Here is a 16,423-nt window from a genome sequence, read left to right on the forward strand (position 1 = left end):
AGGTTGAAAGGAATACAGGGAGGGCATTACTAGACTTCTGTTGACTGTTCATCAGTGTTACTGAAATCTTTGACATCGCCGATCCTGCACGATTCATGGCCTATATTGTACGATGATGTCACTGTAGTTCTTTTCGCTCCTTATACTCCGCTTTGTTATTATGATAATTGATTGTGACAATGATTATGATGATAAAAGCGATAAGCAGGCCTACTATTCATAACAGTAACAATAATGATAATTGATTGTTATTATTGTAATAATTGATTATTATTATTATTATTATCATTATTTTTATTATCATTATGATTATTTTTATCGTTATTATTACTATGATTATTATTATTATCATCATTATTATCATTATTACTATTATTATTATTATTATTATTATTATTATTATTATTATTATTAATAATGATGATAATAATAATAGTAATTATTATTATTATTATTATTATTATTATTATTATTATTTTGGGCAATAGATGATGTTCGATTACGGTCACACTTGGAATTTTACTTCGAAGAGTTGAATCCGAAATAAGTGATCATGATCACTGTCAGGTGCACGTAACTTCGTTCCAGCCACTCCGATGTAACACCACTTCGGCACAGTTATTCCCATAGAATTTGAAGCAAGTTTCTTGTATACTTCCGTGGTTATTCCCCAAGCATTTGGTATACACTGAAGTCGCATGCACTTCCGGCTTGAGTCGAAGTAGGTCATGTCACTCTCCCATTGTATGACAATTACGTTGTGTTACGTTTACGTTGTGTGTCCCATACAATGCATGTATAACTGGACGTTTCCCTGTCAAATGGATTGCTCTTTTTTTCTCTCAAACCGAACCAGCTTCAGCAATCTATTATTGCATTCTAGGGGGGGGGGGGGGGGGAGGCCGGGGGATGGATAATCTTTTGATTTCTGATATATGTATCTTAAAAAGGGGTGATATAGTTTTGGTTGAGATGGGGATTCAGCTTTAAACTTTGCGGAGATTATTAGTTACCTTTTATGACATATGAAAGAGCATATAATTCTAAGAGGAATTCAAAGTTTATGTGATGAAAATCGGATTTGAAATGGCTGAGAATGTGATATCCAACACAAAGCGATCCGAATAAAAGATGGGACCCACGTTTTAATTAGGATCGCTTTGTTCTACGTTGTTTTCGGAAATCTCGGCAATTTCAAAACCGGTTTAATTAAATAAACTTGAATTCCTCTTAGAATTGTATGCTGTTTCATATTCATAAGTGGTTTCTAATAATCTCACAAAAAGTTACCACCTAAATCCCCATCTCAACCAAAATTCTAATACCATCCTTTTAAAGAGATGGTACAGTGGATTGGTGGAGATGAGAATTGGGCTTTTAACTTTTTTGTGAGATACCAAGAAAACACTTCTGAAATAGTACAGAGCATACCATTTTAAGAAGAATCCAAAGTTTATTTGATGTAAATCCGGTTTGGAATGGCTGAAAAATCCAAAAACAAAGTAAAATAAAGCAATTGTAATAGAAGGTGGGTCCCACATTTATTAGGATCGCTCTGTTTTGGATATCTCAGCCATTTCAAAACCAATTCTCATCAAATAAACGTTGAATTCCTCATGTAATTGCATGCTCTTTCATGTTTCATAAGAGGTTTCTCATTAGCTCACCAAAAAATGTTAGAAACCCGAAGTTAGGTCTCAACCAAAACTATATGATCCCCTTAAGACTCGTCAGCTTATAAAATAAATGTTTGAATAAGGTACAAGAAAAATTCTTCATAAGCATGATGAGGAAGTATGTAGAGCGTTATAAGTGAGGTGTTGAGCAAGTAGTGTCTCGGGCTGGGAAGATGTATTTCAGAGTTCCTATCTGTCAATAATGTTCGAAATATGATCATGTTTGAATATCAGCTCGACCAGAAGGGTTATGCTTTCCGCCTATGACTTATGATTAAAGACACTCTGTACCATTTGCAGATGAAACAAAAACCCAGCCACTGCCAGCGTTATAGTGCTTCAGAATAGTTCTGAAATGTGAGTTAGGGACAGAAGCAGCCAATGCAAAAAGTTAATCAGTATGAATTATAATCATCGTTAAGTATTGGTAAATAATTATGCAAAATATGAACAATAGCTTTATCAAAATTGTTTCTAGAATAAACCGTCTACAGTCACGGTTTATTGAAAAAATAGTGATATCTCGTTATATTTTAGGATTTATTGCATTTTTTCATGGTAGAATATTTTATGATACAACTGACCTACATCGTGTATACACATATGCATCAGTGTGATGACGCAAAATTTTTTAAATCAGTGCTCCCAATGGTAAACAGAGTGGCTTTAATAAGACAATGATGTCTGTCGACGAGAATTTTCAATGATGCGATATCCACGACATATACTTAATCTAGCTGGCTGCCTCGTACTTATTTCAGAGAAAAGAGTATAAAGCGATATCTACAGGAAATTATATGGTTTCCGTCGGTAATTCTGTTCACTCTTTTAGACGCTATACTTACGTCCTACAAACGCGACGGAAGTTGCTCGGACGGTTCTAGACCAGGATTCTCCCATGCCAATGATAACTTCATCATTCTAGTTCATTCAACCCGCCCGTCATTAGTTGAAATTCCCCTGTTTTTGTTTGTTTTTCTCGGTCAAGGACGATGACTTATGAACCACTAAGCCTGATCCAGACAATGACCAACAGACCGCAGTATACAAAGATATAGTTCTACGTAAACACTGTTCAATTTCCACGGAACATATCAAACCTCATCTCCCCGTGGCTTTTGGTGTCCAAATGTAATACACATAATATATATTCTATATTCAATATTCAATATTCTATATTCTACCTCTATATTCTATATTCTCTATTTTGTATATGTATAAATGTTATATGTTACATATTATGTATTATGTTGTATATTGTAGGTTATATATTACTTGTATATATCATATAATTATCTTTTTTTTTGACAATGTATACCACTCTGTGCTGTCCATTACAGTTGCACTTTGATGTTGGTCAACGACCTTTCGTTGACTTGTTTGACGATTTACTATTTAAACCACAACCATGTAGCGTTGCATTTTTAATTTTCCAGGGAAAACATACAATCACAGCTGAGGTTGGAGTCACGGTCTAGTTGAACGTTCAGTGGTAAACAGTAGGCGTAAAAATGCCGATTTTAAAAGGTGAATGAACTACCTGTGTCTTTTATTTGATATACACCAAAAGCAGTCTTGGGAAAACAGCCAACGCATTCCTAGTTGAAGAGGCTATAGTTAGTTCTTACCCGAGGTTCGTTGTTTTAAAGGTTCGTAGATCCGAAAACGAAGCAAGGTTGTTATTTCAAAGATTCGTTAATCCGAAAAATGGAATACGGTTTGCTATTACGAAGGGTTGTTAATCCGAAAAAAAAAGTTCGCTTATCCGAACATTAGTAAGTAGTAAATCATTGAGGAAATAATGGGCATACAAACTTGGGTCTGATGATTCGAATCCCACTCAGTAAATCTATGTTCGTGATCTTTTTTTCCCATGAATACTAAGTGTACTACTGAAACACTGAATAATCGTCGTTTGTTTACGTCGATGAAGGGCAATTGTCACTCAGTTGCAATACAAGGGAACATGTCGTTGAAACTAATCGCAGTCGACTCCTCGAGAATTAAACAAGTTCAAAGTTTGCTTAAAGGACAAGTTCACCTTTATAGACATGTGAGTTGAGTGAATGCGACAATATTAGTAGAACACATCAGTGAGAGTTTGAGCAAAATCGGACAATCCGTTAAAAAGTTATGAATTTTTGAAGTTTCTGCTCAGTCACGGCTGGATGAAAAGACTACTATAGCTTGTGATGTCACATGAGTACAACGATATAAAGAAAGAATAAAGAAAATTCAACATATTTCCATTTTTCTCGCATAACAAAAGAACACTCGACTTCTCTCTTTCAGAAGGCAGGGGGAATAATATTACCCTTAACATACGTCAGTAGCAAGTCGTAGAACTGTGTACTTTATTCAAAAAGTAAAGTTTTGTGAAATTCCCTTTTTATTTTTCTTATATAGTTGTACGCATGTGACATCAATCACTGTAGTAGTCTTCTCTTCCAGCAGTGACTGCGCAGATACTTAAAACATTCGTAACTTTTGAATGGATTGTCCAATTTTCCTCAAACTTTCAGTGATGTGTTCTACTAATATTGCTGCATTCTCTCAATCCTTATGTATATGAAGGTGGACTTGTCCTTTAAGTTGATATGCTACTAGGATTTCAGTACACCTGAGTTCAGTATATACCACGTCTTGCCCCCTTGTTAGTTCGTCTGTTTGTTTGTTTGTTTGTTTGTTTGTTTGTTTGTTTGTTTGGTTGGTTGGTTGGTTGGTTGGTTGGTTGGTTGGTTGGTTGGTTCATTGGTTCATTTGGTTTGTTAGTTTGTTTGATGGCGTATATTTATTCATCATGGAATTCCTGGGTGATACGGCGAGACATCAATAGCTTGCAGTGCGGGAGGAGACTTAATACAGGGAGGTTTTCGTCTCACCTCCCTGCTTTCCCCGACTCAACCTGAGGTGGAGACAACTTGTACACACAACGCTTGGTGTTGCCATGACAACATGAAGGGGCGTGCGCTCCCAACCCCCTCTCGGTGACCCAAAGTGACCTTTCTCTCGAGCAGGTGTTCTTTTTGGTTGTAGACGTGCTACCCGTTGTTTTCTATGTGCTCAAGGCGAGTTGGAAGTCGTAAGAAAAGTCCCTCCTCCACCCATCAAGAGTCCATGTCTCTTTTGCTCTACAAAATGAAGGACGGTATGAAATTTTCATGTTAGACTTTCCCATCAACGTAAAATAATGTGTGTTTAGTAAAACGAGAAATATAGATTGATTCATATAGTGAATTTTTGATGGTATGTAAATATGTAAGTTTGAGGAAAAATCTGGCAATCTGTTCAGAAGTTATGAACTTGAAAAGTTTTGGTGAATTCCCCTTGTCTTTGTTCGTATAAGGGAATAGGATGGGGAGGGGGTAATGCCGAGATGGAAAGAAATACATACGGGGTTTTCCCTTTTCCAGAGATTGTCATCTGAAGGCGGCCTCTAAACATAATTATTCCTGACATTTATATAGGAGAAAATCTCCCGGGGATATCGAATCTATTTTCAAACTTGAGGTCGGTTTACATCGTGGTCTTTTCAACGAAGAACAGATTCGTCCTGTTGTTTGTGTTATTGTATTCTTCTTCTTCCTCTTCTTCTCGTGCTGTTGAATCATAATTGTCTTCATCTTTCTTTGTAGTTATTAATCATTTGGTTCAAAATCTTTCTACATTGTGGAGGTATCTGTACATTCAAGTAAATTATGACCTTAGATAAATCAATGCAACGGACGTAAACGTCAATAAAAACGTGCATTTGTGTGTGATATATTGCAAGTGATAGCTTGGATGACCTGGGAGTTTTGTTGAATCGTGTTGGCATTCCAACTAAAACGAAAGGAATGATCTCAAATGCGGCTTGGGAAAATTGCTTTAGAATGATGATGAAGGGTGAAGAGTAAAGGGAAGCAGAAATGATTATCATTATCAACATTGTTATTGTTGTTGATATTATCGTCATTGTTATCATTATTATTATTATTATTATTATTATTATTGTTATTATTATTATCATTATCATTACTACTACTACTACTGCTACTGCTACTACGATTATCGTTATTACAATTATTATTATGTAACTATTATAATTACTACTACTACTATAACTAATATTATCGTCGTCATCATCATCATCATCATCATTATTGTTACCTATACTATAGTCCGTATTGGTATCCGTTCCATATCGGATACCTAATCTTGAAAGTATTAAATGGAGCACCTCCATACAATCGAGAGAAGGGGTAGGCCTGTAGAATTGGAGAGACTACTACGTCTGACGTAAGAAGTCTAGTCCATGTGTTGCCTCCCTCACCAGAATACTTTATAGGGGGCCCATATAGCATTTTCTGGTACATGTATTATAACAACTGTTTGTAATGTCCTGTTTCTCTGAATGAATAATCATGATAATGACAATAACAAGGAAGGAGACACAATCGATGTCTCCAGGAAAATAGCATAGTTGTAATTCGAACTAGCATTACAATGTAATATCATATTGCTGCAGTACGCAGATATACGGATGGACATGGGAGGTGGAGAGCACCGTGCTGTATAAAACCTGTCAATTTTTATAATTTTCGGAACTCACATGTTTATTGTCACGTATTATTCTGATATGAATTATGCCTTTTATGATAAAATGAATAATTATATTTACATATCTATACATCCATACACTGACATTTATGTTATTATTATTATTATTATTATTATTATTATTATTATTATTATTATCATTAATTCACATATTCATCCATGAAGCGGGTTCATGAAGAAGTTTTGGTGTTGTGAAATTGGCAACTTACAACGAATATCTTCATGTATCTTGGCATTGTTGGCTCACAATCGATTTTGATGATGATGATGCATTAGATGGACAAGCAACTGCAGCTGTGCTTTGAGAATATGAAATGACGCATCGATGAAGTATTGCGAGGGCGGCTGTCTCAAACTTACTTTTTGTTTCCAAAGTTCATGCAAGGTCATGTGAAAATATCGGTCTCATCCCATGATGCAAACTCCAAGTTAAGCTGAACTACCCCTTGCAATAACAGGTGACCACGTTATTGTACATGGATTTTATAACATTATTTTAACCATACGTTTATCCTTATCTGTATTGTAAACAAGGAGTCGACTTGTATACGAGAGAAGGATCCATTCTTGTGTCAGTCTTACAGAACGTTAGCCCTTTCCGGACTTTATTAAATACCATCGACATCTTCCACATATACTTACAAGTCGAAAAGGTGAACAAAAAAATGCTATGAAATACCATCTTTTTCACCAGTTTAATACATTGTATAATAGATACAGTAATGTTAGACAAACAGAATGAACAACAAGATGTTTTATCAAAATCGGACAAATAAGAACGTTATGGCATGATCAAAGTTCATGCATCCTCAGAATAAAATGATAAAGATTTTCTGTGACTTCATTCAGAACCCGAGAAACTTCAAACCGTTATTCTCGGTACCAAAGTGGAGCGTATTGTCAAGTGACGTGGGGTTAGGTTTTCACTTCTTCTTTTTTTTTTAAACTCTGAGGCGTATGACCGTATAAGATTTCATTCACGATGTCCTGAGACATTATTCTTCAAATATGCAAAATTTCGTGACCTTTGCTAAAAGGACATACGATTTATAAGTTTCATGTGTTTTCAGAGAGTATAGTGATTTTAGTCGCCATCACACTCACAGATTAGAGCGATGATGTCATCACCTCTTGGCTTGCCTACTGGCTGGATCATGAAAATCATAATATTTTTGTCAATGATGTAGCAGCATTTATTACGATATAAGTTTGTGAGGAGGATACGACAAAATTATCTTGTTTTTACTCGCCATTGCGTCATCACTTCGCTGGGATGGCGTCACAATGAGGCACAAGCCATATTACTGTGTGAAGATCATGGCCATACGAACATGAAACTTTCAATGTCGCATACGAAGTCAGCCTCGAACTTTGTTAAGCCAGTCAACTGCCGAAGCAAAATTAATACGATGCGTACGGAAGGTGACATGATAAAACCCGAACCACATTAGAAGGCAACACGAAGATGTGATGAGTCTTTGTGTTAAAACGAACCCTATCAAGATCTTTGGGGCTATCTTTTTGTCTTGCCTCAGATTTTACCGTTCCCCATGAAGTTGCTACCGGAGCCTGAGAAACTCCATCGGTGGTCATACGATTGCTTAAGATGTCTTCACGAATGACAGGAAGTTTATACGACATTTCCTTTATTGAGTGTCAATCTTAACTCAATTTCGAGACAGCGTAGCGCCTGCATAAACGTACGCATCGCGCTACATACGACGGGAAAGTACCAAAACAGTCCAGAATTTAGAGTAGATGTTTATTATGAAGAAAGCCAATTAGCTGATGTCGTACTTAGTTTTTGATGTCATAATCATGCTGCCTTTCGAATATACAACTTACTAGTACACTTTTATAAAGGTTCCTGTACAAAGTTTGCTTCCAGTGAGAAAACGGACGTTAATGACCTCAATCCCTGAAGAATAACAATTACCATACAACGGCAAGTTACTTGTCGGAATTGCTGTTTGTTATGGAAGTCAAACGTAGTCCAAAGTCAAATCGACGGTTATTGGGGTCATTCTCTTCCCTGTAGTCCCACTGTCCCACGGGACACAAGTCTCACTCCCAGGGAAAAGAATTTTGAGAGAGGGACAATCGATCTAGAACGTCATGCCAAAAAACAACAACAAGAAAATACAAAACAAAAACAAACATACAAACTAACTAAAAACAAAAACAAAACAATGAATACACAATGCAAACCGGAATACATTTATTTCACTCCACAATATCAGATATAATGACGAGTGTGTATAATCTTTTGGCTACAAAGAATAAATCAGTCGACGAGTGTAATTGAAACTTGCATGATGGAAAAATGCTGGTAGCAAACCCATTCCTTTTGTTATTATAAGCACTATGATTCATTTTCATTTTATGTGTATGTAGGGAGATGATCTAGACTTATGACGAAACATTCTTTGCAGAAATGAAGGCACTACCGCAACTTGATATGTGCCAGCACTTATACGTTCATTTTCAAGCAATACCTGTCTATTCTGTGCAGAGAATGAGTAGTTCTTTGTCTTTACGGAGAATGATATGAATTCGTGTATCATAAACCTCACCATTTGTACTTTTGCCAAACTCACAAAAGCACGTTTGTTGTTCCGTATATGGATGTACATATTTTGTTTGTTTGATTGTTGTGGTACAGTTTACTATAAAAAATATTTTTAAAAAATAGAAATGGCATTGTTATTGCACGTGACCAGGGCGCCACCTACGGACAAAGAGACTGAAAAGGAAGAAGTTAAAGTACAGGTTCTTGTCGCTTTATACAACGATTTACATAACAGTTTGGCATGTGAAAGCGCTTTCCGCAGTTGATTTAGTATTACATTTAAGATCTAGATTATTCTAAAGTATTCACATAGTTTGAAGATAGACGTTGAGGGGGAACAGGCTCTATTGAGCTTTGAGCTTATACGTACACTCAAACACTGCCAATATCAATTACAGAACATCTGGACTGACGATGATAATAATATTGAAAATTAATGATATAGTAATAATCAACATCAATGTTGTCAAGAACAATGGCAGTACGATGTAATAGTGCACGTAATACCTATATCAGTAGTCAAGGAAATTGTTATAATGGCAATGATAATCGTCATAACCATAGTAATAACAGTAACGATGGTAATAATGTTGACGATAATTGTAATGATTAAATTGAAAAAAAAAGAAAATGAAACGAACATTATATGAGAAATATGACAGTGAGGATTGTGAAACATGTGGAGATGAAATAACGAAGAGCTGCAGCGGCTCATGATGATTGCGTACCTATGTAATAGATTTCCTGAACTAGAACAGCCTTTGATCCAACGATGTTTGTTTTCATTCCTTCACATTTTCCTCATGAGGATACTCTTTTTCACCAAGAGTTTTATTTGTATTATAAATCTCTAGAGTCCTTCTGAGCCTCAGACATATGTTGCGCCCACTCGGCAACCATAGTCAACGACTAGACGTGCAGAACTTCAAAATACCCAAACGTGATTATCTCAAAATGTTTGAGGTCGCGAGGGTCATCTATCTTTCACCCCACCTCCCTCATTCCTCCACCCACATTCTACATTTGTCTGCATTACTGAAAGATGAGTTTTGAAATATTGATACCACTCAAATTCGGCACGAATTCTGATGAGCTAAGCGAAGTGGAAAAATTCATCATCACCACGACAATCATCATCTATCAACATCATCACTATCATTATAATCATCATTAGACTCATCATCATCATTTAGAGTCATGATCATGATCATCATTATCATTAGATGAGTCATCATCATCATCATTATTAGACTCATCATCATCATCATCATTATCATCATATAGTCATTATTATCATCATCATCATTATCATTAGACTCATCATCATCATCGTCATCATCATTTAGAGTCACTATCATCATCATCATCATCATTAGACTCATCATCATCATCATCATTATCATTAGACTCATCATCATCATCATCGTCATCATCATTAGAGTCATCATCACCATCATCATTATCATTAGACTCATCATCGTCATCATCGTCATCATCATTAGACTCATTATCATCATCATCATCGTCATCATCATTAGAGTCATCATCACCATCATCATTATCATTAGACTCATCATCGTCATCCTCGTCATCATCATTAGACTCATCATCATCATCATCATTATCATTAGACTCATCATCACCATCATCATTATCATTAGAGTCATCATCGTCATCCTCCTCATCGTCATTATTATCATCACCACTGCTACCTTCATGACACATGGCAGCATATCATGGCACAGCCGGTATTGCATTATTCTTCGTCAAAAATGAGTGATGTTACGCGATCCACCATCATGACCTTTATGCTGTCTGTAGAGGATTAGATTATGATCTGCTCAAACGGCAGCTTGCGATGTTGTGTCGTGTTAACCTGGGTGGTATCGGCCAATGTCTCTTGGAAAAGGTCAAATTCTTCTCGATGTGAGGTCAATGCTGCTTATCGTCGCTCTGCCAAACAGGTCGACCAGCCTCGACTAGCCTCGAGCAGGGGGGAGGGGAGGTGGATCCTATCCACCACCCTCCCTCCAGTGAACTGCAGCGGGCGGCGCGGGGCTCGGAGCACGGGATTGACCCGCTCTCCCTGCCACCATCTCAACGTGCTATAATACACTATGTAAAAAAAATGCAATCGGATTCCGCATTTATAACTTTCAAAGAGATTAAACAATCTGAATACTAATTCAGGGAATGAAGCTATAGCTTCTTACCTACATTTTGCACAAAGCCCCATTTATTTTGGTTAAGTGATCACAGAGAAATGTGGATCGTTGTATAAAGCATGTCATGGGTCCATTTCTTCCAAGCCCAGCAGTTGGATGCTCTGAGAACTGTGCACACTATGGACAAACTTGGAGGGAAGGGATTCCTGACAAGCTCTACAAAGATCTTAATTTCTCTTTGATCACTGAAGCAAATCCGGTAGGGTTTACTGTAAGATGTAGGTAATAAGTTGTAGTTTCATACCTTGAAATTACATTTGGATTGATTGTCTATTCTAAAAGTTATCCTTGCGGAAAGTCCGATTGTAACTTTTGTGGGGCATACATTATATTCACATGGTGCCTACAAAATGTATCGGTATGATGACAACGGTCTCGGGTTAATGGGTATTAGGTGTAGCATGCGTTCCCTGGCTGCAATGGAAGCTAATACACCAGATCGAATGTGAACTGTTGTTGACATAACATTTATTGATGCCACTGAACGTCAACAGTTGATGTCTACTGTCCAGACAGCACTCAGCCTATGGTTACACATTCCAATGGATACCTTTGAAACTCTCGACCTTCGCCATGTTCGCCCTTTTACAATGTTAACGTTATTGAGACGGGAGCATATACAACACTCATGCACTACCCCCCCCCCCCCCCGTCTCTCTTCGCCTCTTGGCAACTCTGATTTCAGTGACTTAGATCAACTGAACAACTTAATTTTAGTCGGTTCTGGTTTTTAAAGGGCATGCATCATCCTTCAAAAACCCATATCACGAATATTATCATGTGGCTGCTCTATTGTCAGTATTACAGTCCCAGACCTCCCCACTTTTTTTTGACTGCAGAATAGGCCCCATTTCGGATGATTTGTTTCAAAAGTAGGAAAGATAGTGCAGTTCCCATAAGAGTGTGTAGTAAAATTCTCAAGTAAAATAGGAAACTTCCATTGAAACAAGAGCTGGGAATGGTCAAAATTCAGATTCTTTCCTCCAAATTCAGAATTGTTGGAAAGTCTGCATTCCCTAGGTAGCGATTGATAAGGGAAAGCGTCATCACATTATTACCCATAATTACCTTCCCTCTTCTTTCTTCTTCTTCTTCTTCTTCTTCTTCTCTCCCTTCTCCTCCTCCTCCTTCTCCTCCTTCTTCTTTTTCTTCTACCTCTTCGTCTCCTCCTCCTTATTCCTCTTCGTCTTCTTATGATTAGTTTCCCTCTGATAAAGATAAATGAAGGCCTCTAGATATACCTGTATAATGCATTATGAATCAGCTGTAACGATAGGCCGGCTTACCCATGATGTGGGCCGATATTGATCGAGAATTCCCCTTTCCAAGACGTCATAAGGAGTGTTGGCCTCCAGCTAGATATGCATCGGCTCAATATTGCTATGCTAGGCAAGTCTCTTGGATTCTTTGTGGTGCTCAGGAGCTAACTATTGTGCAAAGGTTATACCTAAAAAATTTGAATTGTATTTTAGTTCAGTTTTAGTTTGAATTAGTTGTCTTTCTTTCTTGAGACATGTTTGTCATAATCGGTTATACCCTTTCGTTCTACCTTTAACCTTATTGTATTCAACAACTCCACTCACCTATAGTGAACCGAAAGTGAGTATATACTTCGTCTCTTCTCTATCATCTACTCTCTCCATGCACAAAGCATATTTGCACACAATGATATATTTGCAGTTTGTAGCTCGTATGCCACAAAAAGAAAAAAAAGTGCGGACTAGACGACTTCCCGCCAATTTACAGCTCATGCTGCAAACGATACAAGCGGTCCCTTCTGTTCCTGTGTGCTCTCTTATGATATCACTTATACTCATTTAAACAATTGCCGTCAGGCAGACGGGAACCACAGTGGATGATGTATATTTTTTTCTGGTATGTTGGAGATAGAAGAGGTTTGATGTATAGGTGTAATACACTCATGCTTTCTACCGCAGCACCAGATCTCATGTATACCGTATGATGACGTAATGCCGCCACATCAGTGTTGTTCGATGAGACGATAATGTGGTTGGGCAATGACAACAAAATTCGATGACTTCACCCAAACCTTCCTTGGAAATGAGAGGCTTGGTGGATTTTTTAAAACGTCAACGTAACAGAAGAGCCAGCTAATTTTGCATATTAATCCTTCAAGCATATCGATTTTCTCTATCCTGTATACAATGACACCATACTAATGTCATTCTATAAATCACTGATATGAAGTATTAAGAGGCCGTGCCAGACCTGTCCTGTCTCCTTAACAAGTTTGATGTAGTATTGTTGTTTTTTTTTCTTTTTGCATCTGTGAATGTGTAAAATTGCCTCTCTATTCAAAGGGCGGAATTCACCTCCTTGGCTTTGCTCAGCTGTGTCTCTCTAACAGGCGCCATGGATACAAGATCTTCGAGCAAAGTATGCATAATTAGGTCTTGGTGTCTCATTTTGCATTAAAAATCTTGAAAGTGCATCAACTCTTTTCGAAGTTTCAGTGGCGGAGGGGAAATAATAAATTCGGAATATTTCTCTCAAAGCATCAATCACCTTGCGGACACGTAGGCTTACGTGCAGTTCTTCCATTGTATTGCCACTAAGAATGGACTGTGGTATGTAGAGCTGGAAAAAAAAACAGAAACACACACAACTCGGCAAATAGCGAAATGAAGACAGCCGAGAACTTGTTGCTGTTGAATTGAATATCAGTCACCGAAGATGGATGGCTGGTCCCAAGACCTTTTCCATCTCAGAACAATCTTGGCATCAAGCAAACTTGACAGGTAATTTCGCAGGGAGAGCGTCGACTTTACTTACATCAGCCTTGGAAAAAAAAAAGGGGGACCCCGACGGCTCACCTTTTTGGCCTGTGCGTGTCTGGTAAGCCAAGTTCTCGGCCAAACGTCTGTTTGGTGTGTGTGTGTGTGGGGGGGGGGGGTGGCGGTTGTTTTTGTCATATCTACCTAGTCTCAGCTCCAGGATGCTGTGTTTTTATGTTCTTTTTTTTCTTTATTTTTTATTTTTGCTGCATTTATTCTTAGACTCGAAACGCAGACTATTCATGTGTTCCACTGCGCAGAAGTCTTTGATTGATATTGACCAGCAACATATGTCCGCTATGTGCATGAGAAGAGTGTGATGTCAGGATTGGGCCATTAGAAGTAAAAAATCTAAGAAATAAACAAACGACAAACAAACAAAATATGACTTACAATTATAACATTATTCTTATTGAATGGAACTCAGTAACACAAAAAACGCCTCGAAACAAGGCTACTTGCACGTGGCCTTTTTTCTTTCTTTTTTTTTTTAAATCGCGTAACCTGAGAAAGTTATTTAGTCGTTTGACTTCTCTTTTTACTCGAATTGTTATACGAGGTCAGTGCGCAGAACAAAGAGGGCGCTTCGCTAGTGGATAATGTTATTTTCAAATCCACCTTGACCAGAGCTCACAAAACTTAAGGTCAAAGCTTTTTTCACAAGGTGTATTGCAAGGGGATTATCACTAGACAACAAAAAAACTCACAGCCGCGACACGATTAGCCGGTTTCGCGCTGCGGATGATTATGGAAATTCTCTCTCTCGGCGTTGCTCGTACAAAAACGATGTACAAAATGATTGTTATCATGGTTTTATTGACTTCTACAAATGATTCGCATGGGTTGGTGTTTTCTGCTATATGCACTTGTTTGATGAATGTGATCGCCTAGTCGTATGTAAAATGTCTCCCGTATATAGGGCTCACACCTGTAAATAAAATGGAATGTCCCAGACCCCTTCACAAATTCGTACCAAAGATACCAAAATAAATGAAGAAAAAAAATGATTAAAAATCAATGAAAAAAACTGAATAGCTGTAGATACTGAGTATGAATTCCTCTAGAAACTGCATTTTGGTTGGAAGATGAAAGCTTTTCTGATGGAATTTGAGGGGACTATATTTCATTGGGTACGTGTACGGAAAATAGGTGATTTTTTTGAGTGACAAGAACTCGTAGTCTGGCTTTGCGGACCCTTGGACAGAATTTGGGCAGAAGAACCCACCCTGGAAATTTGATGGATGAAAGGGTATATCTCACTTATCCAGGTTAGTGAAAATAAAACTCCTCATTTCTCCCAGCTATTTTACAGAATTTTTTGAAATTTGAATTTTAAAACACGTCTCTAAGGGGAATTATTTACCCGTGTGTATACTTCTTTCTCTTATTAGTCGGAAATGTATCTCCGTTTTATCGGTATCGGTGCAGACTGCTTCCCGGATATGTATGGTTGATGTGTGTTTTTCTAATTTCCGCTCTCATTCTCTGTAGTGTAAAAGCGTCACTTAGTAAGTTATAATAATGTCATTGCAGTGCATCGCTCACCTAGTCATATAATAATTATGATAAATTTCTTTCGTTTTGAATACACACACACACGCGCGCGCGCGCGCGCGCACACACACACACACACACGATCATTGTACTGTGTATGCGGATCTGTATAAGTGTCATTAGTGTATTACTTGACTTTTATGCCCAGTTTTCATAGTAGTCGTGACTAGAGCTAGGTATGTGTTGATTCCACACAAGAGGTGAGTGATATGGGTAGACATATTGCAAACAGATGCGCAAGTTCAACCCTCTTACCATCATGCTGATATTTTAGACAAACAAAAAAGGACTGGTACGAAATGTAAGAAACAAGCGACAAGTTGAGTGTGAAATTGCATGATATGACTCCACAAGTGAATGAAAATATAGAATGTCCCTCTACTTCCTCTATTAAAGTGTGTTCGATGTTTTTGTCCCGGGGGAAAAAAACGAAAATAAAAAGTGTTATAGGTCATTATTCTCATCCAAGTCAATTGCGATATATCAATGTCAGACACCTACCTTGATTTATAGTGCAATTCCCTTCAAGCCCTCTTCCCTCTTGTACTATGGACTTCGAACCACACTGCTGAACAGTTCACAGGATGCCTGTGAGAAGGGGTTCTGTCTCGAGTAGAAAAAAATGATGCTTTCTTTTTCTTCGCGATTGTATCTAGTGGAAAATACATGTGTAACATAGATGCGTATATCAATGCAAAAACATCAATATCAACTCTATTCATTCTAAGCATTACCTTTTAGGGATTTCCCTCTGAAGCAAGCAGTTACTGTAGACAGAAAAAATCGTGCATGTATTATACCCTTTTCACGGCGCCACGATTCGCACAAGGGCAGCGGAGCGTGCGTATAATGTACGCATGCGCGTTTCATTCATCAGGTTGAAAGGTGCTCAGCGAAGTGTGTGTTTCGTATTTACCATTAGGAAAGGACCTGTGGTTATTGAGGTTATCATATATGGCATTCCAGTCCTGTGTCAGTGCTATTGTATTACGATACCACCGGGTA

This window comes from Diadema antillarum, unplaced genomic scaffold (genome assembly GCF_040938485.1).
Source record: "Diadema antillarum isolate AM-2024a unplaced genomic scaffold, OU_Dant_1.0 seq00001438_RagTag, whole genome shotgun sequence".
NCBI classification, from domain to species: Eukaryota; Metazoa; Echinodermata; class Echinoidea; order Diadematoida; family Diadematidae; genus Diadema; species Diadema antillarum.